The sequence below is a fragment of the Symphalangus syndactylus genome, chromosome 5 (assembly GCF_028878055.3).
Source record: "Symphalangus syndactylus isolate Jambi chromosome 5, NHGRI_mSymSyn1-v2.1_pri, whole genome shotgun sequence".
NCBI lineage: Eukaryota > Metazoa > Chordata > Mammalia > Primates > Hylobatidae > Symphalangus > Symphalangus syndactylus.
Window position 1 is genome coordinate 109,453,608 of NC_072427.2, and position 26,071 is coordinate 109,479,678.

The window sequence follows — 26,071 nt, forward strand, 5'->3', positions numbered from 1 at the left end:
ACAAAATTTCTCATAACTACACCCCCATGAGTCCTATATTTGAAGAAATCGCTCAGTATAAGTAAGAGCAGTTAGGATAGAAACTGTTTAAAGAGCCGACTTCTGTTACCATGGTAACTATAACCTCACCAGGCTTGATCCAGGGTTTATATGAAAGCAATATAATTCTGACATCGATTTTTTTTCGCATTTGACTTTCTTTAAAAATAAAGAGAATCTCTACAGAATAAATTAATGAGAAAATATAAAATATTTTTTCTCCTTGTATTAGTCTGTTCTGGCAGAGCCAAAATATTAGAAGTTATCTTAAAAGTCACATCAACAAAACAAGTAATATTTGTGTTAATAGCCACCTCCTCTTTTAAATTGTATGGATCTCTTAATGCTTATATTCTGAAAGTACTAAATTTAAGATAAGAATTTAATATCAATAATACCGAGGGAAAAATATTAATTATGACCTAGGAAGTTTTTCTTATGCACAACCCCATATGTCTTAAAATGAGACATAAAACACTGACATTATAGAAATTTATTTTTTAAAGCCCCTTTTTTACTATTATGTTTCAAATTATCTGGTGCTGAGTAAATTCCATCTTGGGTTTGGAAGCATGTATTGGACAATTTTCAACAAAGCAACAATACAAAATAATGATTTCAAATACCGTGTTTTAGAAAATATCTGGAAATAAGAACCTCATTTATGAAAGATGTGAGACAATCCGAAGCAAGAGAAGAACATATAGAAATATTTTGAGCAAATCTTTTAAAACATTTAGTGTTAAGGTGTATTGGTAATATGAAGTATAATAATTTGAAATAGAACTTTTCAGCATCAATTGCTTTTCAATAAGGAAAATAATAACAGAACAAGTAGGAAATGCTTCATTTTTGCATATAATATTTTACTAGCTTTCAAAATGTACTTTTCTTGTCTGAATTACAATTATTCATTCTTATGTATCTTTTGATCAGAACTGTGAAAGACGCATCCGCTCATTTTCACACTCAGAAAGTTTGAGAATAGCATGCAAGTTCATGCAGTTAATCTGTGATAAATACTTTGGCATATGTTACACAATCTAAAAGAATAATTTATATGAGGCACAACATCTGCTTATAAAAAGAAGACTTGCTAATCAGATTTCATGTACTCTTTCTGTGCTCATTTTTCTGGATGGCAATGGGATAAACACCAGGCTACTGCACTAGTGTGCCATCTGCATCACAAAATCACACCTTGGCCAAAATTCAAGCAAACAACTTTAATTTTTATTCCCAGAAAATTTCTGGCACAAAACCATAAAGGGCAGGTAGATTTAATGTATGGGTGCATTTAAAGGGAATGGTCTTTTTTTAGTATTGTTGGAGTTCTAGGTGTGAATGCAGAGTAAACATGTCTTATGGAGCAGATTTAGTCCCTCTACCCCCACTATACACCTACAGCAACCAATACATATTTTTGCATAAGACATATAAAAATTTGAAATAGTTTCTGTCCTTCCTACCAGTTGCAAGCTCCCTGAGGACAGTAAGTCTTTAAATATTTAAGGCCTGTCACAGACTTTAGCATAGAGTAGGTGCTAAATAATTATTTGTGGTTGGAATGCATAGGAGTGAATCATAGAACAGCGGTCTTCCCTGGAAGGAGGCCATATCTATTTATATTTTCATTTCATGTATTTACTCTGCAGGCACATCCCAGGCAGTGAATGTATTTGTGCTTGCTGATGGACAAATGAGTTCTATGTGTCATCCTGACAGCGATTTTCATGGTAGAAAGAAATAATTCCACAACATCATATATTTTCTCCTAACCACTATATCCTACAGTTTTTTAATAACAAAACATCAAAAATGTTAAACTGTCCCTTATGGGAAAATGGTGTGAAGGAAAGGCAAGTAGAATTTTGATCTCCAAGACTCTTCATATCTCAAAATATTCATTGATTTCGAAAGAAAGAAATAAAAAATACATACATATATTGAAAGAAAATATATTTGGAAAGCCAACATTGCCATTTTATAACAAAATTGGAACAGAAATGCACAATAAATAAAGGGCTCATTAGGCACAAGTTATTACATTGCTTCATATTGCCTAAGGCCATGTAGAAGAAGGTATAAAATTGTATTGCTCTATGGAACCATCTAATTGCCACAGGTTTATGTCTAATTATCCCTCTGAAGCCTCTTGACATGTAAATGGGCTGAATTTTTATATAAAAGATTTTTAATATCATTAGAATTATGAATTATAAAGATAAATTTTTTTCACAGTCAGTTTTTCTTTGAAGTATGTACTTAAATAGCATTTGAAAAATTAATTGGGAAAACTGTTAGTCACCAAAAACTAGAGAAGTCTGAGAAACTGCCACAGCCAAGAACAGCCAAAGGAAACTTGACATCTCAATGTGATATGATATCCTAGATGGGATTCTGGAACGAAAAAGGGACAGTCACTAAAAACAAAGGAAATATAAATAAATTATAAGCTTAATAATAATGTATCAATATTGGTTTATTAATTATAACAAATATGCCATATTAATATAAAATATGAATAATAGGGGAAGCTGGATGTGGGGTAACGGGAACCTTCTGTACCATCTCTCCAATTTTTCTGTAAGCATAAAGCTGTTTTAAAGAGTGAATTATATTAAAAATAAAGAAACGTGCCTTTCAGGGCACACACTTCCTTTTTCCCCTTGAGTTACAATGTAACTGCCTGGCACTGCTAAGTCCTTGACTCATTCTGCTGGAAGGTTCCAAAATTCTCTACATGCCCTTTCTGGTGTATATGTAAGTGTTTTTCCTTTCTCTGAATTTTTTATGGAAATTCTCTCTAGATATACAATCCTTAGTCTGCAAAACTACTGCACCATGCTCCAATTTCAAGTCATTAAACCCCTCCACAGATGGATACTTATGTAAATAATAACAAATGGATCAATAAGGTTAAAAACACACTAATGAAATGAATTAAAAATTTATATGTGTGCATGTGTCTTTCTGGTAGAATGATTTATAATTCTTTGGGTATATACCCAGTAATGGGATTGCAGCACTGTTCACAATAGCAAAGACTTGGAACCAACCCAAAAGCCCATTAATGATAGACTGGATAATGAAAATGTGGCACATATACACCATAGAATACTATGCAGCCATAAAAAGGGATAAGTTCATGTCCTTTGCAGGGACATGGATGAAGCTGGAAACCATCATTCTCAGCAAACTAGCACAGGAACAGAAAACTGAACACCGCAAGTTCTCACTCGTAAGTGGGAGTTGAACAATGAGAACACATAGACACAGGGAGGGGAACATCACACACGGGGGCCTGTTGGGGGTGGAGGGGCTAGGGGAAGGGTAGTATTAAGAGAAATACCTTATGTAGATGATGGGTTGATGGCACGTGTATACCTATGTAACAAACCTGCACGTTCTGCATATGTACCCCAGAACTTAAAATATAATAAAAAAATTCATAATTAAACACCTGATGTTCATTAACTTTAAAATAATTTTAAAAACTTTATGATCATCCGTATATCATATCTCCATTTTCAAAAGTAATCTAAATGAACAATTAAAAAAAATTCCTAATAACAAAAAGAGTACATACCCTGCCACCAAATACACACACACACACATATATCAATGTTTATAATCATTTAAATTATGAGAAAGGACTCCATCTTTATTAAACTTGTATAATACTAGATAATTTCTCCACAGTGTAAAAGAGTTTCAATAAAAAGTGTAAAAAATATGATAATCTGTGATTCTAAGGTAATACTGGACTAGTACTGGTCAGAAACAAGTTATAAGCTAAACATATTTATATAACGATTTTTAATATCATTAGAATTATGAACTATAAAAAATAATTTTTTTCACAATGAGTTGTTCTTTTAATTATATACTTAAATAGCATTTGAAAAATTAATTGGGAAAACTGTTAGAATATGCTTTCAGGAGAATGAATTTTAAAACTAACAGCAGCATTTAAATAAGTTGTTTTGGAATTAAGGAGAAACAAACCAGTTATCGTGATTTTGTGTTTGATTTATCCAGTTTGTTTCTTCCTCTTCCAAAGGAGTACACCAATGCAACAACAGGCAAAGGAAATCAAGGTGGCTGCAAGAGAGAAATTATCATCATCTGTGCAATTTATTCTGGGCAGGGTAATAAGTATGAATATTGGTGGATAAGTGACTATAAATTGTTGATATAATCAATATGTTAACAATTGCAATGGGATTAAATGATTATTGGTGAAAGCATATTAGAGAGAGTGGACTATACTGAGGTATCATTGAACAGAAAATTACTGAAAATTTGTGCTTGCTTTAAAACTCACTGCCCAGGTTTCTGACTTAGGAGAAAAACAATAATAATAATAAACATTTCCATAAATCAGTATGGTAAATATAGCAGAATGAGCCAATTTAGGGGAAAGTCTTCTTAGCTAATGATGAGCTTAATGTATTTTATTTGTGCTATAGAGTTTCCCTGTAGGTACTTAATTCTGAAAATATATAAGTCACTAAGTTTTGAATAAAGTCATATTTTATTGGTTATTAATTTGCTCTTGGAGTAGTTATTTTAAGCAGAGCTGAGAAGGCTCAGGTGATTATGTTTTCTGAAGACTAAGGGCACAATAACTGTGAATGTCAACATTTAATGATACGGTAGAAGCGCTGGCCTGGAACTGGGAGAAGGAGCAGGATTAAGCAATATCATTAAGGACACAAGCGTATCACGTGACAAAGGAAGGCAAAACCAGAGGAAACCTGTCATGTGGCCATGGTTTTTGCCTTATTATTAGAGAAGCTGGCGAACAAATTGTTACCAGTGTCAGTAGCATGAAAGGGCACCAGCTGTGTGATTCCTCTAGGTTCTACCCTCAGCATTGTTGTCAAAAGGAAAAAGTGAAAGCATCAACTCAGAATACAGGCAGCTGATATGGAGCCTTGAGGAAGGAGATTCTAAAGCTTCCTGAGTCAGGTATTCTCAACAAAATGGCAATGGCTATGCTGAATCTTAAAGGGAAAACACGTACCTATCTGACAAAGAGAACCAGAACACAGAATTCCAGATGGAAGTAAAATGTCATTTGTAGACTGTTGTCAGTAAAAGGAGGATGTGCTCTGTATGGCATTTGTACAGGGGATACTTCATGGGCTTTTCAAAACCTAAAATACTCTATATCATATATTGTAAGCTTTAATACATACAAATTTTAAAAACCAGTATGTTAGAGGATTTCTGGATAGCATGTAGGCTGTAATAAATGAATCTGTGTTATAAATGCCTGATATAATCTCACTGAGGGGTTGGGCAAAAAGAGTCTGCCTTAAGTAACTTTGAATAGGAGTATTTTGACTGGAAAATGTAAGAATATAGTTGTATATAAATACTGTACTCTAGTTTGTGAATTTGTTTCTCAGAAGGGTATGGGTTAAGAATACTGGAAAAACTTTACCTCTGTACTAGGATTAAAAAAATAAGTAAATAGGCTGGGCGTGGTGGCTCACGCCTGTAATCCCAACACTTTGGGAGGGAGAGGTGGGTGGATCACGAGGTCAGGAGATCGAGACCATCCTGGCTAACACGGTGAAACCCAGTCTCTAAAAAAAATACAAAAAATTAGCCAGGCGTGGTGGCAGGTGCCTGCAGTCCCAGCTACTCGGGAGGCTGAGGCAGGAGAATCGCTTGAACCCGGGAGGCAGAGGTTACAGTGAGCCGAGATCGCGCCACTGCACTCCAGCCCGGGCGACAAGAGAGAGACTCTGTCTCAAAAAAAAAAAGTAAGTAAATGCTAGGTAATGGAAGCTAGATTTCTCACTATCAGAGAAAGAAGTTATAAATAAGGGAAGCTAGAATGAAACCTAGAATATTGGATTGGAGTTGGAGACTGGTATGAACTGTTTAATAGATAGGTAGATGGATAGATTAAGGAAATAGATGATGGATAATTACATATATGTGGATATACATGGGTTAGGCTATAAACATACTTTCTAGTTCTGTTTGCTTCCAGAAGCAGTAACATTCCAATAGATTTTTACTTGTTGTTTATTTTATTTATTTATTTTTAAACGGAGTCTGGCTCTGTCACCCAGGCTGGAGTGCAGTGGCGCAATCTCGGCTCAGTGCAAGCTCTGCCTCCCGTGTTCACGCCATTCTCCTGCCTCAGCCTCCCGAGTAGCTGGGACTACAGGCGCCTGCCACCACGCCCGGCTAATTTTTTGTATTTTTAGTAGAGGCAGGATTTCACCGTGTTGGCCAGGATGGTCTGGATCTCCTGACTTCGTGATCCACCCGCCTCGGCCTCCCAAAGTGCTGGGATTAGGGGTATGAGCCACTGCGCCCCGCCTAGATTTTTACTTCTAAATGCTACTCTCTAATAAAGGAATCACAGCTCCTTGGTGAAAGAACTGACTGATTTGAATGCTGGGTCAGGAAATCTGCAAGATGACCCTGGAACCTCTTGAAGTACAATAAAACAAAGAAGTGTTAGCCTAAAAGGAGGCCACGTGTCAATGGGACACAGGAGCCAAGCTGGAGGAGCCTTGGACAATTCGAGCAACAAAATAATGATGTACTATTAGGTTATCACTCAAAAGATACATATAAAAAAAGAATATCTTAAAATAAACAAGAATATCTTAATATAAATTACTTAAAAATAAATAAAGGAGAAGAGACAAGTTTTCCTTACAGAATCTCACATCATATGTAGATACTGTTCCCTTTACGAGGTAGATTTTAATCTCCTCCTATCAGGAGAGATTTGTATTCTGTATATTACACGCATTCTGTATTCTGCATATTATAAAAATATATGGGTGTATGGAAGGAAACAAAAGATTTAAAATAAAACATTTCTGAAACTAAATAATATTGGCAATAATATATTAAATGTACTTTTATATTCTTCCAGGCTGAGTGTGATATATTCTTAGTGGCTTATGTTCAGAGTATGGAAAGAGAAAAAGATAGAAACTTTATGGAGGAGACATCTGAAGACAGTATCTCAACTAAGTGGTTAAGTTTAACGTCACCAATATTAAGTCATGCTGACATCATGCACCCAATCCTATCACAGAGATCCTATCGCATCTCATCATGTGATGACATAAGAAGGGCACTTAACAGTACCGTTTCTCCAAGGAGGCTGTAATCAGTCAATCCTTTCTCCAGAGAGGCATGATTCCTTTTATTGAAGAATAGTACTTAGAAATGAAGATTTATTGAGGTCTTACTGTTTCTAGGTGCAAACAAAACTAGAAAATATATGTTTGCAGTCTAATCTGTGTATACCCACCTATCTATAATTACCTACGTATCTATCTATCTGTCTATCCATACACTACCCTATCTGTTAAAATTCTATCACAGGATGCATCTCATCATGTGATGGTTTAAGAAGGACATTCAGCCAAGATGAAACATAAGGAAGTCATCAGGCACTCCCCAACTGAGGGACAGCCATAAAAATATGTGACTAGTTCCTTTCAAAGATATCAAGGTCTTGAAAGTCAAGGAACTATTTCAAATACTTTCACAGTCCAGGGAGATTAAGGAGACATTATATTAAATGTAATGTGGTACCCTTGATGGGATCCTCAAAAAGAAAAAGCACATAGTGTAAAAACAGATAAAGTCAAATAACATCTGGAGCTCAGTAAAAAGTAGGTTGCAAATGTTAATCTCTTAGAATTTAAACATCTCCTATAGTAATGTAAGCACTTAATATTAGGAGAAGGTCAAGGGTGTATGGAAACTCTGTTATCTCTGCAGTCTGACTATGAATATAAAACTATTCCTAAATAAAAACTTCTCTTAAAACATAGAATAGTAATCCTTGCATGTTTTTAAAACTTTCTTTTCATGCATTCTGTATTCTGTATATTATGAAATATATGGGTGTATGGAAGGAAGCAAAATAAGATTTAAAAGAAAATATCTCTGTAATAAGCTAAATGATGTTGGCAGTAATATATTAAATTTAGTTTTCTGTTCTTGAGGATTTTGTGTTGTCACAGGTATTGTAGTACGTTAGCCCTTGTGTTTTGTAAGTACACACTTAACTGTATGTGGATGAGTCTTTCTATTGCTCTACATATTCAGTTGCTAATGTTTCACTTGTTTTCATTTCAACCCTGACCAAGAACTCTGTAGAATCTAGATATTTTGAGTACTATTATGTTTTTGGGTGATCCACAATGCTTTTCTCGTGCATATCATGATTAGCATTTTCTCTTTTGGGAAGTGTGAAAATAATCTACCTCACTCTTCACTGAAATCATCACCATCATAAAGGATGTACTTGTGTGCATTTATTGACCTCAGATAAATGAGACATTAATGTTGGGACATCACAAACACATACAGTCTTTAGCTACTAAAAAGTTGGAAAAAAAATCCTGTACAATGCTCTAGTGAAATAAAAGATGGTCTAAGAAACAAAATGAATGTCTGCAGACACGGAACACAAAAAAGTTCAGATTAATAGTAGTCCCATGAGATATAGAGAAAATACAGTGAAAGTACTGCCAGCCTTGTTTCTTTACCTGTTCAATCAGAATTCATTTTGCTTCGATAGCTCATAAAGATCTAGTCAGCAACCAGCAGATAAAACTAGCAACTTTTTGGAAAATTATGCTTATTATGCATTCTACAGATGTTAGTTTGAAAGTTACTTTAATTCACTTTAATACTCATAATCAGACAAATCAACATTCACATGTTCTCTGAAGTCCATGGAGTCACAGATGGAATTTATATGATGATTTAAAACTTCACTTTATTTAGTTTTATCAAGCATGGCTGCTCTACCTTTCTAAGAAGAAATCCCCATTGCCATCTATCTTTTCTGATGATAAAATGTTTCTAGATGGATGCTTTTTGTGCTTTCCATCATAGCGGCATACTTGGAAAACAGCTCTCATCAATAAGTATGAGTTATGTTGCTTGATTGGCTACATATAGATAGCAAAGCTAAGGATTCTACAGTTTCCTAATGAATAATGACTTTTCCAGAGTTTTTCCTTAGCAATTATTATCTACATACATATCTTTTCTCTAAAGCAGAATAGAACATACATAAACATTTTTTCTTTGATTCTTCTTTGAGATTTAAAGAGATGTGATTTTAAGACAGATTGTGATAATTTAGAAGAAATTTTCTGATGAAATAATCAGTAAAAAGATCATTTTAGTGGATTGCTACTTATTTTGATTACAGTTCTGAGTTCCAGCAAAGCATTAAATAATTACTATTTAAAATAATTATTTCAATTTAGGTGGGAAAAAAGCACAACAATTAATGACTCTTCCTATGGATTTCTAAATAGCCAGGCAGGATATTCCTGCTATTCAAGCCAAGATGAACCTTTGAATCAGATATTTTAGTTAATTTCAGCACAGTTTTTATACTTCCTAAAATGTCATTTGACATTTTTCTTAAACAACTTAATGCATTAAAATGTATGTTTTACATTTTGAAAGCTTCAGGTGGCACTTTGGTGTAAGAACGTACAAATGAAATATTTTATTGTGAAAGTAATTTAATGACCCAACAAATTTCTCTGTAGCTACAAACCTGTATTAGTTCCTTTTTACCCTGGTATAAAGATACTACCTGAGACTGGGTAGTTTATAAGAAAACAGGTTAAATTGACTCACAGTTCCACATGGCTGGGGAGGCCTCAGGAAACTTACAAACGTGGTAGAAGAGGAAGAGGAAGCAAGTACATTCTTCCCAAGGAAGCAAAAGAGAAAAAGTATGCAGGGAAAACTGCCGCTTTTGAAACCATAAGATTTCCTGAGAACAGATCATGAGAACAGCATGGGGGAAGCCGCCTCCATGATCCAATCACCTCCCACCAGGTCTCTTCCTCTACACATGGGGATTACAATTAGAGATGGGGTTTGGGTAGGGACACAAAGCCAAACTATATCAATACCTGAAAAACAATTGTGTGTGCCCACTAGGAGACTATACACTTAAAAGAAAATGAGCTATGGTTTCATGAATCTTATAAATATATTCTAAGCAGAAAAAAAAAATCTAGCCCTAGAATTTTCCATACAGTATAAAACTACACTTATAGTCATGAAATATAAGCAAAATAATTTTTTTTTTTTTTTTTGAGATGGACTCTCGCTCTGTCGCCCAGGCTGGAGTGCAGTGGCGCCATCTCGGCTCACTGCAAGCTCCGCCTCCCGGGTTCACGTCATTCTCTTGCCTCAGCCTCCCGAGTAGCTGGGACTACAGGCGCCCACCACCACAACCGGCTAATTTTTTGTATTTTTAGTTGAGACGGGGGTTTCACCATGTTAGCCAGGATGGTCTCAATCTCCTGACCTCGTGATCTGCCCGCCTCGGCCTCCCAAAGTGCTGGGATTACAGGCGTGAGCCACTGCGCCCGGCCAATAAAAAATATTTTTAAAAGTTATTTACTTGGGTAACAAAATTATTAAAGAGAAGAACAAGATAAACAAATTATATGTATAAATGGTCTTCTGTGAGTGAGGATGCAGGAAAGATGACAGCATGAGACATGGAAGAAACATAGAAATTATTTCAATGATATTAATAATAGTTTGTTATTTGTTTTGTGCTCCACAGGTATTCAATTCTATCTTATGCTTCATGACTTAAGTGCATGTTGAACATATCTTCTTGTATATTTCAAATATTTTGTCAAAAGTGCATTTTTAAAAAGGCTTTGTACATTGGATTTTCTATTCAAAATGCTTCTGAATTATGACTCAAAAGGGCTCATGTCCTCCAAAATATGTAAATATGCTCCATATTATCTGAGTCTTTAGGAAGATTTCCATCTTTTTTTCTGCTTAGGAGAGGGAAAATGCTCCATGTGCTTCTTCCCTGATGCTAACAACATTACTGATTTTGTTGATGATAATGCTCTATCTAAGCACTCAGACCAGGTTCTAATTCATTCTAATACCCCTTCAGAAAAGAAGATGGTAATGGAAATGCTAATGGTTTAGACCTGAAAAATCCTTAGAACTAGCTACCTCTCTCTCTATGTCCCATGGGACCCCTCCACCCTAGAGTCATTTAATTTCTGGGGAATTGCTATGTATTGATTTTCTATTCCCTTTCACGATTCTCTTATTTTCCCTTCAGCAGTTTTCCTATTGAATCTGATCTGAGATCATTTGGATCTTACTTATGCTGACAAAATGAATACTTATAAAGGGAAATATCGTTTCTAAATGAACTCTTAGTTAATTTACATAAAAGAGAATTGCTGTTTAAAAGTAGACTAGCCAATAGTAACATGATATATGCTAATAGAAAAGGATAATGGATGGCCTTAAACTTGATTTTGCACTTTTATATTATCATCTTTGCTTGCTTCACATTTTCAGTGGGATGTAGATATTTATATATGAAAAATTTAATTCTCATGTCATTGATTACAGTATAGCTGAAATTAACTATACTTATCTATTTCACAGCTATGTGTGGCAAAGCCTGAATTAATTTTGCACACTTCAGATATCAGATATAGATAAAGTGAGCTGACAAAACCAATTTTCTCTTGGAGGACTTTTAAAGCTTTACTTCTCTATTTGGTTTTAAAAATACAAAAGGCATCTGCAGTTACCTAGCATCTATCTTAATTACAAAAAAGGCATTTTTCATTTAACCTTGAATTTCAAAATATTTAATGAGAATCAAAAAGTACCTGTAAAGATTGGAGGCCTCAAATATGTAAAATGAATCTTCGCAAAATTTTTATGATTTTTACTCTGAGTTATTAAAAAAAAACATAGATCCTTTAATGTCTCTAAATATCCTAGTGCTCCAAATCATTATATTTTTGTCATTTTTAAGTAACACAGAATCATCTACTTTATTACCATGAAGATCTTTATTACTAGATTTCATGCAGCAATAAAAAGAACATTTCTTTGTTTTTTGTTTTTGTTTTTCTATAACCAACTTGTTAAAATTCCTGTGCAATTCAGTTCAAGTGGGGTTTTGAAGAGCATTGAGAATCTAAACCTTTTGAAGCATAAGGTGTCGCTGTAATGATTTGAGGAAAATATACAAAATTGAGGTTTTAAGCCAGAGGTTGATTTTGAATGTCAGGGGCTGTAAATGCACACACTGAGGATATAGTCATCTTTTCAAAAGACAAGCAAAACATAGATACCCGTCTGTACATATCTGCATTGTTTTAAAAGACAAAGTCTCACTATATTGCCTACGCTGGGCTGCAGTGGTACTATCACAGCTCACTGCAACCTTGAACTCCTGGGCTCAGGTGATCTGCCCGACTTGGCCTCCCAAAGTATTGTGATTACAGGTGCAAGCCACTGTGCCTGGCCCTGTAGAATTTTTTCTTTCCTTTCCTTTTCTTTTTTTTTTTTTTTTTTTTTTTGAGAAAAAGTCTCATTCTGTCACCCAGGCTGGACTGCAGTGGAGTGATCTCGGCTTACTGCAACCTCTGCCTCCTGGGTTCAAGTGATTCTTGTGTCTCAGCCTCCCGAGTAGCTAGGACTACAGGCGCTCAGCACCACGCCTGGCTAATTTCTGTAGTTTTAGTAGAGACGGGGTTTCACCTTGTTGGCCAGGCTGATCTCAAACTCCTGACCTTGGATGATCCACCCGCCTCAGCCTCCCAAAGTGCTGGGATTACAGGCGTGAGCCACCGTGCCAGGCCTACAATTATTATTATTATTATTATTATATATTTTTAAAATCAGCTCAGCATGGTGGCGGGAGCCTGTGGTCTCAGCTACTCAGAAGGCTGAGGCAAGATGATCACTTGAGCCCAGGAGTTCTAGGCTGCAGTGACCTCTCATTGCACCACTGCACTCCACCCTGCGTAACACAGCAAGACCCTGTCTCTAAATAATGATGATAATAATAATAATAATTGCTATAATTCTACATATCATGTTCCTACAAATCAAGTAGAACTATGGAATAGTCACATCAGCTACATCACTCCTATTTTATCATAAAATTTAGAACTTTTCCACATAATCCCAGCAGATTTATAATCACATATCTTTAACCAATAGCTCTGTCATAGACCTATTGATGCTGCAATGGTTGCTCCCAAATGAATATTTATTAAGGTACATAATCACCTCAAATATAATTCATGGCCTATTTTCAGTTAAAGGTTTTTTGTTAGATTAAGTTTGTGTTGTCAATTAGCGATGATCGTCATGGGACTCAAGGGAGTATTTAAGGAGGTGAAAATCCAATCTAGAAATCTAAGTGAGAAATATTAATCAGATATCAGGGTGCCTGTTTTTGTTTTGATATAAATGATGACTTCCATGGCTTAAAAAATGTCCATGGAAATGAAAGCTAAAATAAGGAAGAAGTGATGTTGTGGAAGTAAAATTAAGCCAGAGGTTGATTTTGAATGTCAGGGGCTGTAAATGCACAGTAAAATTAACAGTGGTTAACAATTTAAATAATGTGGGAGAATAAGAAGAGTAAATGTTAAAATGTAAATTCTGAAATTTATTGACTTGGCATCTTATTTATTCGGTATTAAACCATTCTGGACAATAGTATAGAGGTTCTTCAAAAAATTAAACATAGAACTGCTATGTGATCTAGTAATCTCAACACTGAGTATATAACTAAAGGAAATGAAATCAATATGTTGGAGAAATCTTCACTCTCATGTTCAATGCAGCATTATTTACAGTAGCCAAGATATGTAAATGACCTGTGTCTATCAGCAGATGAGTGGATTAAAATAATGTAATTTATATACACTCTGAAACACTAATTGGCCTTAAAAGACGAAGGAAATCCTGTCATTTGTGAAAACACAGATGAACTTGGAGGACATTATGTTAAGTGAAATAAGCTGGCACAGAAAGGGAAATAGTGAATAATCTCACTTATACATGAAATCTAAAAAAGTTGAACTTATAGAAGTATAGAGTAGACATCAGGAGTGGCAGCTCATGCCTGTAATCTCAGCAATTTGGCTGAGGCAGGGAGATGGCTTGGGGTCAGGAATTTGAGAGCAGCCTGGGCAATATACCAAGACCTCATCTCTACAAAAAATTTCTCTAAAGAAAAGAAATGCACGCCTGTGGCCCTCACTGCTCAGGAAGCTGAGGTAAGGAGTATTGCTTGAGCTCAGGAGTTTAAGGGTGCAGTGAGCCAGGATCATGCCACTCCACTCCAACCTGGGCAACAGAACAAGATCCCATCTCTTAAAGAAAAAAAAAAAAGAAGTGGAAAGTAGAAGGGCCTGGGGCCCATGAGAGCTTAGGGAGATCCAATCAAAGGATATAAAATTTCATTTAGGTGGGAGATATAAGTATTGGTGATCTGTTTCCCAACATGGTGACTACGGTTAATAACAATATATTTTATTTCGAAATTTGCTGAGAGTAAATTTTAAGGGTTCTCATGATGAAAATAAAAGAACAGGTATGTGAAGTAAGCCATAAGGTGATTAGCTGGATTGAGCCATTACACAATGTATATATATTTCCAAACATTGTTTTTGGAGGAGTGTTTTTATAAAACTTCATTTAGATAAGAAGAATGAGTACTGTTGATCTGTTTCTCAACACAGTGACTATAGCTAATAACAATGTATTTTATTTTGAAATTTGCTAAGAGTAAATTTTAAGAGTTTCCTTAAAATTTTATCTTTATAAATGGTGAAAAAAAAAGGATAAGTATGTGAGGTAATGCATATGGTGATTAGCTGGATTGAGCCATTACACAATGTAAATGCATTTCAAAACATTTGTCAATTAAAAAATAAAATACATATATAAGAATGAGAAAGTTAAAAAGGAAGAGCTTTAAGGGAAATGGTGACAGTGAAAGATGAAAAACATAGCTTATGAGAGTATCTCAGTTTTATAGACAGTCATCTTGAATTGTAGAACTGGATCTTGGGACTAAAAACACAGGCTTAGCCATCTGTTAGCAGACCACAAATCACAGAAGAAAGTGTGGCAACTGATTAGTTCACCGATGAAAAGAGTATTAAAAAAGGTAAGTACCTCGGAAAAATAATACTTGAGATTTTAGTTTGTAGGCTCAGGGAAAGCAGAGAAGAAGATAAAGAGAAGAAACAGAAACAGGGAATCTAGATCATTTTTGCAATGATAAATATGTATCACACACTTGCTAGCATCATGCTAGGGGTTATACATGCCACAAAATAAAACACAGTTTCTGTCCTTGAGCAAGTTACGCTTAGAAGATAAAGCTGTTAAATGTACAATTAAAATATACAGAGAGGCAGTTCATAACTGCAAACATGGTGCCATGTGTGCCCCTAGAAGGGATCTTCACCCAGAAATAGGGTCATAGAGATGAGACTATTGTTGATTTGAAGAGATGATATCTTCATTGAAACAAAAAAGATATAATCAAGTCTATGAAAGTTTCAAGAGTAAAGCTAAGACGATCGTGTCAGTTGACACAAATGCCAATAAAATGAGCAGCTAACAACACACAAACATATGAACCTAGGAGCTCAATGATGTCCATCAAGAAAGCATTCACAATTTGGCAACAGAAGAGGGAGAGTAGAATGCAGGAAGTACTAAATGCTGTGTGGATAGCAGGGACATTGAGACATCAAGTACAGGGATTCTTCTGAGAAGCTTGTTATTGAAGAGGGGGATAACATAAAGCTATAAATAATCATGAGCATTGAAGATAAGGAAGTTTACATTTTTAGGTGCAAGTAAGCATTGCTTTGGATATTTAGTATATTTCTAAAATATATATGATAGCCTGAATTACCAGTTTCTATCCTATGGTTTGAATGTGTTCTCAAAAAGTTGAGGGGCTGGAATTTTTTTTTTTTTTTTTTTTTGAGACAGAGTCTCACTCTCGCAATCTCGGCTCACTGCAAGCTCCGCCTCCCGGGTTCACGCCATTCTCCTGCCTCAGCCTCTCCGAGTAGCTGAGACTACAGGCGCCCGCCACCACGCCCGGCTAATTTTTTGTATTTTTTAGTAGAGACGGGGTTTCACCATGGTCTCGATCTCCTGACCTCGTGATCCGCCAGCCTCGGCCTCCCAAAGTGCTGGGATTACAAGCGTGAGCTACCACATCCGGCCGGGGCTGGAAATTTAATCCCTTTTGCAACAATGTTGGGAAGTTGGGCCGAATAAGAAGTGGCTGGGTCACGAAGGCAGAGACATCATGGATGGATACAATGTCATTGATGTGAGGGTGGGTTAGTTATCAGGAGAGGGGTCATTATAAAGCCAGTCAGCCCCCAGCACCTTGCTCTGTCTCAGGTGCTCACTCCCTATGTGATGCCTTCTACCATCTCCAGATACCAGTGCCATGCTCTTGATCTTCCTAGTTCCAGAATTGTAATACTTTTTTTTCTTTATAAATTGGCCAGGGTGTATAATAGTATTCCGTTATAACAACAGAAAACTGACTGAGACACCTTCCCTTTGAAATGTAAACTCTGAAATAACCAAAGCAAAATCCACTTTTAACTTTCTAAAATGTGGAAATCTACTCTATTTAACAAAATAGCCTACTTTGCAGAAACTCTGTTTAAAGTAATATAAATATTTCTGAAGGTGTCTCGGTGGACAGTGTGATGTCACACGAATTGACAAGTTAAATAATGTGTGATTCAATACAGGACTAAGTGGTGACTTCTCAGTGTTCAAATAATACATAGGACAAATATATACATAGTAAAGAATATAGGACCCTGAGCCTAAGCTTAGCTAGACCAGACACTATGTGTAAATCATAATACATTTACTGTAAGCATATAGAAAATTTAAATAGTTTAAAATGTTTTTGTTTGTTTTTAAAATTCTCATGGTATAAAAAGTCAGGCTGTTTTTAAAAATCCTGGAATAAGTGTGTGTGTGTGTGTGTGTGTGTGTGTGTGTGTGTGTGTGTAGGGAGGTAGGTCATGATACATCAGTTGGTGCCACAGGCAACAAGGCTACATGGACATGCTTTTATGTAGCTCTGTTTTACTAACAAGCGTTTGAATATAAGGCTTGTAATACAATTTAATAGGGTTGTGTTGTGTAAAACTATTATATCTTGAATGGCAAAGAAGTACAGGAGTTATAAAAGAAGTTATAAACTAAAAGTATTTCTTACTTACTGTGTTACTTCTAGGAAAATGCTGCCTGCAGTATGTACAGTTTTTATCTGACTCCCCACTGTAGACCCCATTAACTTAATCAAATCACTGTACCTTGTGCTTGCCAATCTCATTATCGTGAAGTATTATGCAGTTGTCTTTTAAATTCATTAGAAACCTTCAATTTAAAGCACACTAATTTCTTTACTTTTCAGAAACATTTGGCCAGAGGTAGAAATTTATAAGGGTTAATTTATTATTCAAAAAGAAATGCGTTTGATTTGGAATTTTGTTTTGGAGTAATCGCTAAAGCAGTTTTACCTACAAAATTAAAGCAGCTTGTTCCACAGAGTTCCTGACTTACTTCTGTATCTAATTGTATTTTATTTTTAACAAATTTTATTCTTTTATTTAAAGTAGTATTTCTCAACGTGGGCATCTTGGCACTTTTAGACAGTCAATTCTTGGGGTGTGTGTTGGGAGGCATCTTGTGCATTGTATGCTGTTTATCAGCACTCAGCCTCTCCCCACTAGATTCCACTTGATGAGAAATTAAAAAATGTACAGATATTTCCAAAATTCCCTAGCAGGGGACTGAGAGTCAGCCACATTTGGGAATCAGAGACCTAAAGGCTCCTATCTTCTCCAATTTTATAAGCTCCAGTCACACATGTGGCCTGGATAGCAACCAAAAGAAGCATCAGAGAAGGTATAATATTTACCTTTGTTACAACCCAGAATACTACGTGTAGATGTTTTTAAAATGCATACATATTTGTGAATTTTAATTAGCAAAATATATCAGAAGTTGACTCCTTTCGGCTAACAAGGAAATGACAAACTTACTAACTTGTAAGTAATGGACAGTTTCAAATAAACTCCATTTAACAAAATAGCACCGATTACACAGAAAATGTTGTTAAAATGATGGTGAACTATGAATTCAGGCTATATACACCATTATGTGTTAGATGCAATCAAGAGAAAAGCATTGTGTCTAGAAGTGGATATTTCTACATTGACAAAGTTAAATCTAATATATTAGGTCTTTTGTGCCAGGTAATCAACTCTTTCTTCCACAAACTGAAAATCTGATGAAGAAATATAAATCATTGAACCTAGTTGTATATTGCTATCAATGCATTCAGTAACAATGTAAGAAGTTTACTTTTCCCATCTTAGAGAATTTATTAATATCAAGAGGTTTATAAAACAATAATGTATATAGAAGCACTATTCAAAAAATTGTTGATAAAGATACCTTCCTACACATGAGAACTCTTTGATTTAAATCATTTTAATGTTTGTTTGTAGTATTCTTTATTTCTTTCTAAAAATTTGTATAGTCATTTGGAAATGGAGAAAATGACATGAGATAAAAATGTAAACTATGGCAAAATAAAAAAGGTAAATTATTTGCTTTAGAGATTACTGAAAAATCAATGTCAATTTAAGTCCAGGTTTCTAAGTAGTTTGACTGTTTCTAGAAATAGTGAATAAAGTATGATTTTAAATTGTGTATGAATTCAAATATATTTGCTGTTTAATTAAATAACTATTATAACTTTGTAATAAAGAAAGAAAATAGATACATTTGATAAATGTTTAATACATGTCTACACTGTTTTAGATTTTTCTGATTTGTCTTTCAATATAACCTAAGATTGTCTTTAACTAAAGTATCAATATGTATTTTTAAATATCCACTTTGGGGACAATTCATTGAATACTATTGTATTGTTATTGGATTAAAATTAAAATGTCATTTGTTTAAAAAGAAAATGCAACTATATAGTCTGATTAATGCTATTGTATTAATTAAAGCCATTAGCAAGCATAAAACTGTTCCCTAAATGTCTCTCAATAAATCTATTTTCTTATGTGAAAGGAGAAGATGTCACATGGAAGCCATTAGCAATACTCAATATTGAAACAAAACGTTTTCTATTGCAGAGTGAACTCTAGATGTCAAATTACTATTAAAAAAAGACTTGTGTATGTGTGTGTGTGATAGAGAGAGACGGGTAGGGAGTAGGGAGACAGAGTATGAGGGAGAGGGAAAGATTGAGATTGAGAGAAAGAGAAAAACCATTTGGGGTTTATGGGTGAAACATGTCGTCCAGATCAGGACTTCATTATCTCAGTTTTGCTGACCCTTCTGGAGTATTGGAAGTCATGAAATTCTAGAGCAAAGAAGAGTGTCTAAGTGGTCATGAGTACTTTTCTAAGAAAAGGAAATATCTTTCCCCTATGTATCTCCCCAAAATATAAAGATTCAGTGGCCTAGAAATGTAAATATAGTTTATAATTAACTGCTTTTGGTAAAATGAATTCTGATGAGGATAGTGTTTAGTGAAATAGAGGGAAAAATTCTACCTAATTGTTGTAGTCCACATGTACTTAACTAATATGCCAACTAATTGACTAATTGGTACAGCTTTGAAATTAATGTAATTTTAAAGTTATTTCTATTTTAAAAATTATTCCTCATAACTCATCATTATTTCAACTGTTCTGCAACACCTCAAAGGTGAAAAATATCCATTTTCAGCAACACTTAAGAAGCAACAATGGCTCATACTTATCGGTAGCTCACTGTGTGCTCAATACTGAGCTGAGTGCTTTTCATGAGATCTCATTTTTCCTTTAATCTTTCCAACAATGCAGTGAAGAGAAACTACTGGGATATGCATTTTATTACTAGATGAGAAAACTTAAGCTCAAAGGGATTAATCAATTTTCTAAAGTTCAAGGGATTCCTGTAGGAAACGTAGTATTCTTCAAATGTGGGGTTCTTGCTAGTTTCACACTGCTGCTACTGATTTCTCCAGCACTACAATATGTTCAAGTGGCATTGAATTACTTAGTAAGATCAAATTAATCAATAGGGACCACTAGAAAATATTCCAAATTGCATTAGCCATTGTATCAACAACGTTTTCTGGATGGTCATCGTTATGCCAATAATTTCTTTCTTCCAGAATTTTCAGCCAAAAGGAGTTGAAGTCCTTTAAAACATGTGTAGCAAGTTTTTCTATAAACTTACATCAGATAATTTTCGAAGTTATTGTATAGGATCTCATGGTTGTCACAATCTGAAATATTAATCAATTTAACAATTGGCACAATTGCCTTTACTATGTCATAGTAGTCAAAAAGTGTTGGAAAGGCACGGTAAAATAACTGATATTTTTTCAACTTGTCCACCCAGGGGAAGACATGGTTTTGTTGCAGGACAGGTGAGACCCAAAATTAAGGCTTAGCCTGGGAGAGTTCTTGGTTTTGCCAAATAAAGAATTTCAAGGGCTAGCTGGTGGTGTTAGACAGCAATCTTTTATGGAAAGGTACGGCTCCTTGCAGAGCAGGGATAACTTACAGGCAGCGGGTGCTTGGCAAATGTATTTATACTCATGTAAACCCACTTCAATTACATGCAAATTAAAGGATGAGTCAATGCAAATTGAGGGGCATGTTACTCAAAACTGTCTAGGAAATATGCAGTAACTTCTGGGTTGTTGCCATGGAAAGGGTTGGTAACTTCCAGGTCATTGCCATGGTATTTATAAACTGTTGTGGTGCCGGTGGAAGTGTCTTATCCTAATGAGCAATGAAGGCTGCTAGGGATTGTTTTTGTTGCTGTCTGCTGGTTCCTGCTGTTTTTTTCACTTTTTCCTGTCTGGACCAGATCCAGTTTTGGTCAGCAGGATAACTAGAAAACAAGTCTTGCCAGTCTCCTACCTCATTATCAAAGCATGTCCCCATCAAGTACTTACTTTTCACACTAAAATGGCTTAAATAATGCACCTTCTGTTCAGAGCACTGGCAGAATGTAGAGACAAATGGCAGGATCATCAAAATCTCAGATTATGAAGATACACCAGAATTACTACACATAAAAACATTTGCGGACAAGCAACATCTTTTTTAGAGAACTGCCTTGACGAAACTTATTATTTTCTATGCCTGTCATAATCATACTTTATCTTAATAAATTCAAATTCATTTAATCTAAGTAAAATGTTTGCCAAGTAGATGTTTTTGTTTCTATTATTTAAACATGGAAACTGGGGTTAAAAAATGTAAAAACATTTGCTTGAAATTTGTTTTTCTGATGCTATCTTCTGTTTTTCTCTTTATCCTTTTTACCAGTTCATCCTAATTTCAGAAGAGGCAATCAGATGTCATATTTTAATATACTCTATTGTTTAATAAGGTAAACTGAATCATATAATTTCACTGTTGAATGTGTCTTAGAGAACATAGCAACAGAATAGATAATGAAAGAATGAAATCACTGGAATACTAAGACCTCCAAAATCCATAAGCTATCTTTTAAAGACATACAAAATATGTCAAAATTGCCATGTAGAAGAGAATATTGACTTATTTTACATTACTTCAAGAAGAAAAACTTAGAAAAGTAAATAAACTCAATGGAGAAACATAGTTTAGAAGAATTTTCTATCAGCCAAACTAAAATGACTTTTCTTATAAGATACTTAGATTGCTAGACTGCTGGTATTCAATCAAATGGGCAGTGTCACTGGAGTTTAGATGTGCAGCAACTTTACTGTCCAATATTTTCTTCTGCTAGGTGATGTGTTCACTTACAGGCAACTCAGATGTTAATTCTAGAAAGGCCAATACTAAGTACATCCTACATATACGTGGGCATTAGGAGGTAAATTATTCCTGATATCAAGTAATCTAGTTAGAGTTAACATCTCCATGGAAATCACACCAAAGATTGATGAAACGGTCTTGTCTTTGGCATGCAATATCTTTGTTCCCTGATTCTTTAGCTAGTTTAATGTGTTCAAATTTCCTAATTAGGTGTTGCTTTGTGAATATTTCTGTCACTCCCTCTACTGTAATAATTATTGATCTAGGCTGAGGCAATCACTTCCTCAGTCAAGCAATTTCTCCACTGTAATTATTTACTTCTGTGTATACCATGTCTAAAATGTAATTTGCTACATTCACATGAAAATAAAAAGATGTTTTATTGGTCTTTATTCCCAGCTGTCTATTACAGAATTTTGAAAGTACTGGGTGTCAAGAAAGTATTTATTTTATTGATAAAGAAATTAATGGTTGCATGAATAAGTTGATGTTATTATTAAATATATCAACTGCATGTAAATATAACAGAATATATTAATTTAAATCTTCATGAAGATAATCCAACAAAACCGTAATATATTTTAAAAGAAATAGAAAAATTAAAAACCTTCGAAGAAGAAGTAGAAAAAAGTTGGACAAGGAGGCAGAAAATCTGGTCTTGCATCCCGATTTTATCACTTAAGAACTCTGAGTCCCAGTTTCTTTCAGCTTTAAAATGAACTTGCATTATACCTGCATGATATCTACAAATACCCTTTAAATTATCCTTGGACGTTACCCTCAAGCATTGAAAAGAACTCACTGAAATTTTAACAAACAGATTATCTGGAAATATTATGCTATGTTAAGCAGTCCATAGGGCAGTGAATACTTTTAATGTGTTAATATTAGAGAATAAAATATATTTACTAAGGTGAGATGATCACTTGAGGCCAGAAGTTTAAGACTAGCCTGGGCAACATGGTGAGACTTGGTTTCTACAAAAAATGTTTTTAAAAATTGGTTTAGTGTGGTGACGTGTGCCTATAGTCCTGGCTACTCAGGAGGCTGAGGAGGAAGAATCACTTGAGACTGAGAGCTTTAGTTTACAGGAAGGTATGATGGAACCACTGTAGTCCAGCTTGGGCAACAGAGCAAAATCCCATCTCAAAAGACAAACAAACAAACAAAAAAGCTTGTTAAAATAAATTTTTTAAAAATATCATGGAGAAAGGAGTTTCAGTTCTTCTTTACACCTATATGTTGTAAATATTAATTCCACATATGGTTATAATGTATACCTAATAGCCAAATAAGCACAGGTTTAAAGATCTCCCAAGACCTTATTGACAAAATGGATCATAACAAGTTCAAACAAGCTGTTACAGCCTACTGGGCTAAAACCTCTCTTGTTATTGATCTCTAAAACTTTTTTTTTTGAGACGGAGTCTCGCTCTGTTGCCCAAGCTGGAGTTCAGTGGCGTGATCTCCACTCACTGCAAGCTCTGCCTCCCAGGTTCACGCCATTCTCCTGCCTCAGCCACCTGAGTAGCTGGGACTACAGGTGCCCGCCACCACGCCCAGCTAATTTTTTTTGTATTTTTAGTAGAGACGGGGTTTCACCGTGTTAGCCAGGATGGTCTCGCTCTTCTGACCTTGTGATCCGCCTGCCTCAGCTTCCCAAAGTGTTGGGATTACAGGCGTGAGCCACTGCGCCCGGCCATAAAGCTTTAAGCACTACTGAAAAACAAAATATAGTAGTATTTCAAAAATTCTTTATAATGGTTTACATTATCACCTCTAGAATAGTAAGTAACATAGATTTTTTAATAGTATATACATGCATGAATAGTTCATTTTTTTACACTGTTGTTGTAATACAACAGTTCAAAAAAAAGGAGCTGTATTGATTTCTATAGCTCCATGAAAAAGTTGAGAACAGTATAATGAGGATTAGAGTTTTGTGTCAATCGCAATAGCCTAATTTTATTGTATTGCAGAATATATTTCCTCTCAATAGCCTAATTTTATTATATTTCAGAATATATTTCCTTCAGTTCAAATATTTAACTTCATAGCTAACAAAAGCACAGCTGAAGGAAAAATACCTTCCATGTAGAAGGAAAGGATTTTCATTTATAAAATTCTGAGTTTAAAAATAGGTTCAAAGATGGAGCTTTTAACCCACCATATTATTTTAATTTTAGGAACATAATTGTAAAGTATCTTTAACCATTCTAAACAAACTTAATAATATACTGTTTTTTCTATCTTTATTGAATTAAATATAATTTTTGAATAATGAACATTAACATGGTTATAATAGTGAAATTCATAATAAAGGTAAACAGAGAATATGGTTGCCCCCTCTCACATTCCTTTTATTTCATTTCTACTCATCCATACCTCTATCACTTTCATAGGTTTGTAGTTATTTGTCTTCTTTTTAAAAAAAATTACCAAAAGTATAAAAATAGACATACTGTTTGGGGATTTGTTTTTGGCAAATTTCACTTAATAATATATCCTCAAAGTCTCTCCCTATCAGTTTACTCAACCATAGTTAACTAATTGCATATGTGAGCAAGTAGAGTTTTTAATCTTTTCATTTTGCAATAATAAATAATGGTACAATTAATAAACATATATATGCAATATCGAAGGTATATTATCTGGGCAAGTCTCTAGAAGTAAAACTTTAAGAAATAAAACCTTTAAAAATAAAGTTATAATTAACTTAAATTGGATTTTTTCTTGCCTATGTATCAGAAGAAGTTAATTGGTTAACATTCATATATGTATACAATAGAGTGTATAAAAACCTGTAAATTTGTGCAGTCACTTTGGAAAGCTGGTTGGCATTATTTACTAAAATAAACTATTCTTGTAACTACGATCTAGGAATTATACTCCTAAATAATGCCTACTATATAGTCCACATAACATATTCTAGAATGATCATTCACATTGAAACAGATTAACAACTAGAGAAAAAACAAATTGCCATTGAATAATTACAACTATCTAATTGTGATATCTCTGGAAAATAAATACTATACAGCAATAAAGACAAAAACATTGTTGTAACATGCAATAGCATCCGTAAGTATCAAAATAAATTACTGATTGAAAAAAACCAGACACAAAATAATGATGAATGATGTCACTTACATAAATACTAAAAATAACATTATACAAAAGTTGCAGTCATATGATGTCAGTATTTTGGAAAGAAAGAATGGAATGGTGATTGGGAAGGGGCAGTTGGGACTACTAGTGTGTTGTTAGTATTCTACGACATTATGTGTGTCATGTTTACACTGAGAGAGGAGACCACTCCTCATATTGTCTTATGCTTAATTTCTTGTTTGCTGAAAAGGTAGAAGTTGAAAGAATAAGCAGAAGTGAAATTCATAGTCAGACAAACCAGCACCACATTTCGGGCCTGGTAGTTAAAACTGAACCCCTGACCTCACTGCTTGTGTTATCTATAGATTCCAGACATTGCATGAGGAAGCACTGCAAAACTCCCTGTTCTGTTCTGTTTCGTTCTGATGACTAGTGCATGTAGCCTCCAGTCACGCACCTCTCGCTTGCTGAATCGATCACGACCACCCTCCTCACGCAGCCCCTTTAGAGTTGTGAGCTCTTAAAAGGGACAGAAATTACTTATTTGGAGAGCTCAGTTTCTAGGATGTGAGTCTGCTGATGTTCCCAGCTGAATAAAACTCTTTCCTTCCTCAATCCGGTATCCGAGGGATTTTGTTTACGACTCCTCCCGCTACATTTCTTGGTTCCCTGACCGGGAAGCAAGGTGATTGATGGAGGGTTGAGGCAGCCGCTTAGGTGGCTTTGGCCTGCCCTGTGGAGCATCCCTGCAGAGCATCCCTGCGGGGGACTCAGACCAGCCTGAGTGATGAAGACCCAAAGAGCACTCCCAGGTAGGCAACTGCCCTGGTGGGATGCCTCGCCAGAGCAGCATGTGGCAGGCCCCCGAGGAGGGATCCACGCTGCAGGTGAACACCGGGAAGGAACTGGCACGAGGGGTCCAGATGTCCAAAACTTGGTAATACTAGTCTTTGGAATTTGCCCACTCCATTTGAATGGAAACGTGGCCTGATCACCCACGACGTGCCTGTGTCAGTACTTCGGTTTTGGTCTTAACTTAAACTGCTTGGTATTTGGTTCTGGTTTTGGTTCTGACTCGGCTCAGATTTCTCGACACTCAGATTTTGGTTTTAATTATTAGTTGTGTGTGTACCCTTTTACTCGTTCTTTGTTGTGTGGGGTGTGTGTGTGGTGAGAGCGTGAGAAAAACATGGGTCAGGTGCAAAGTAAGC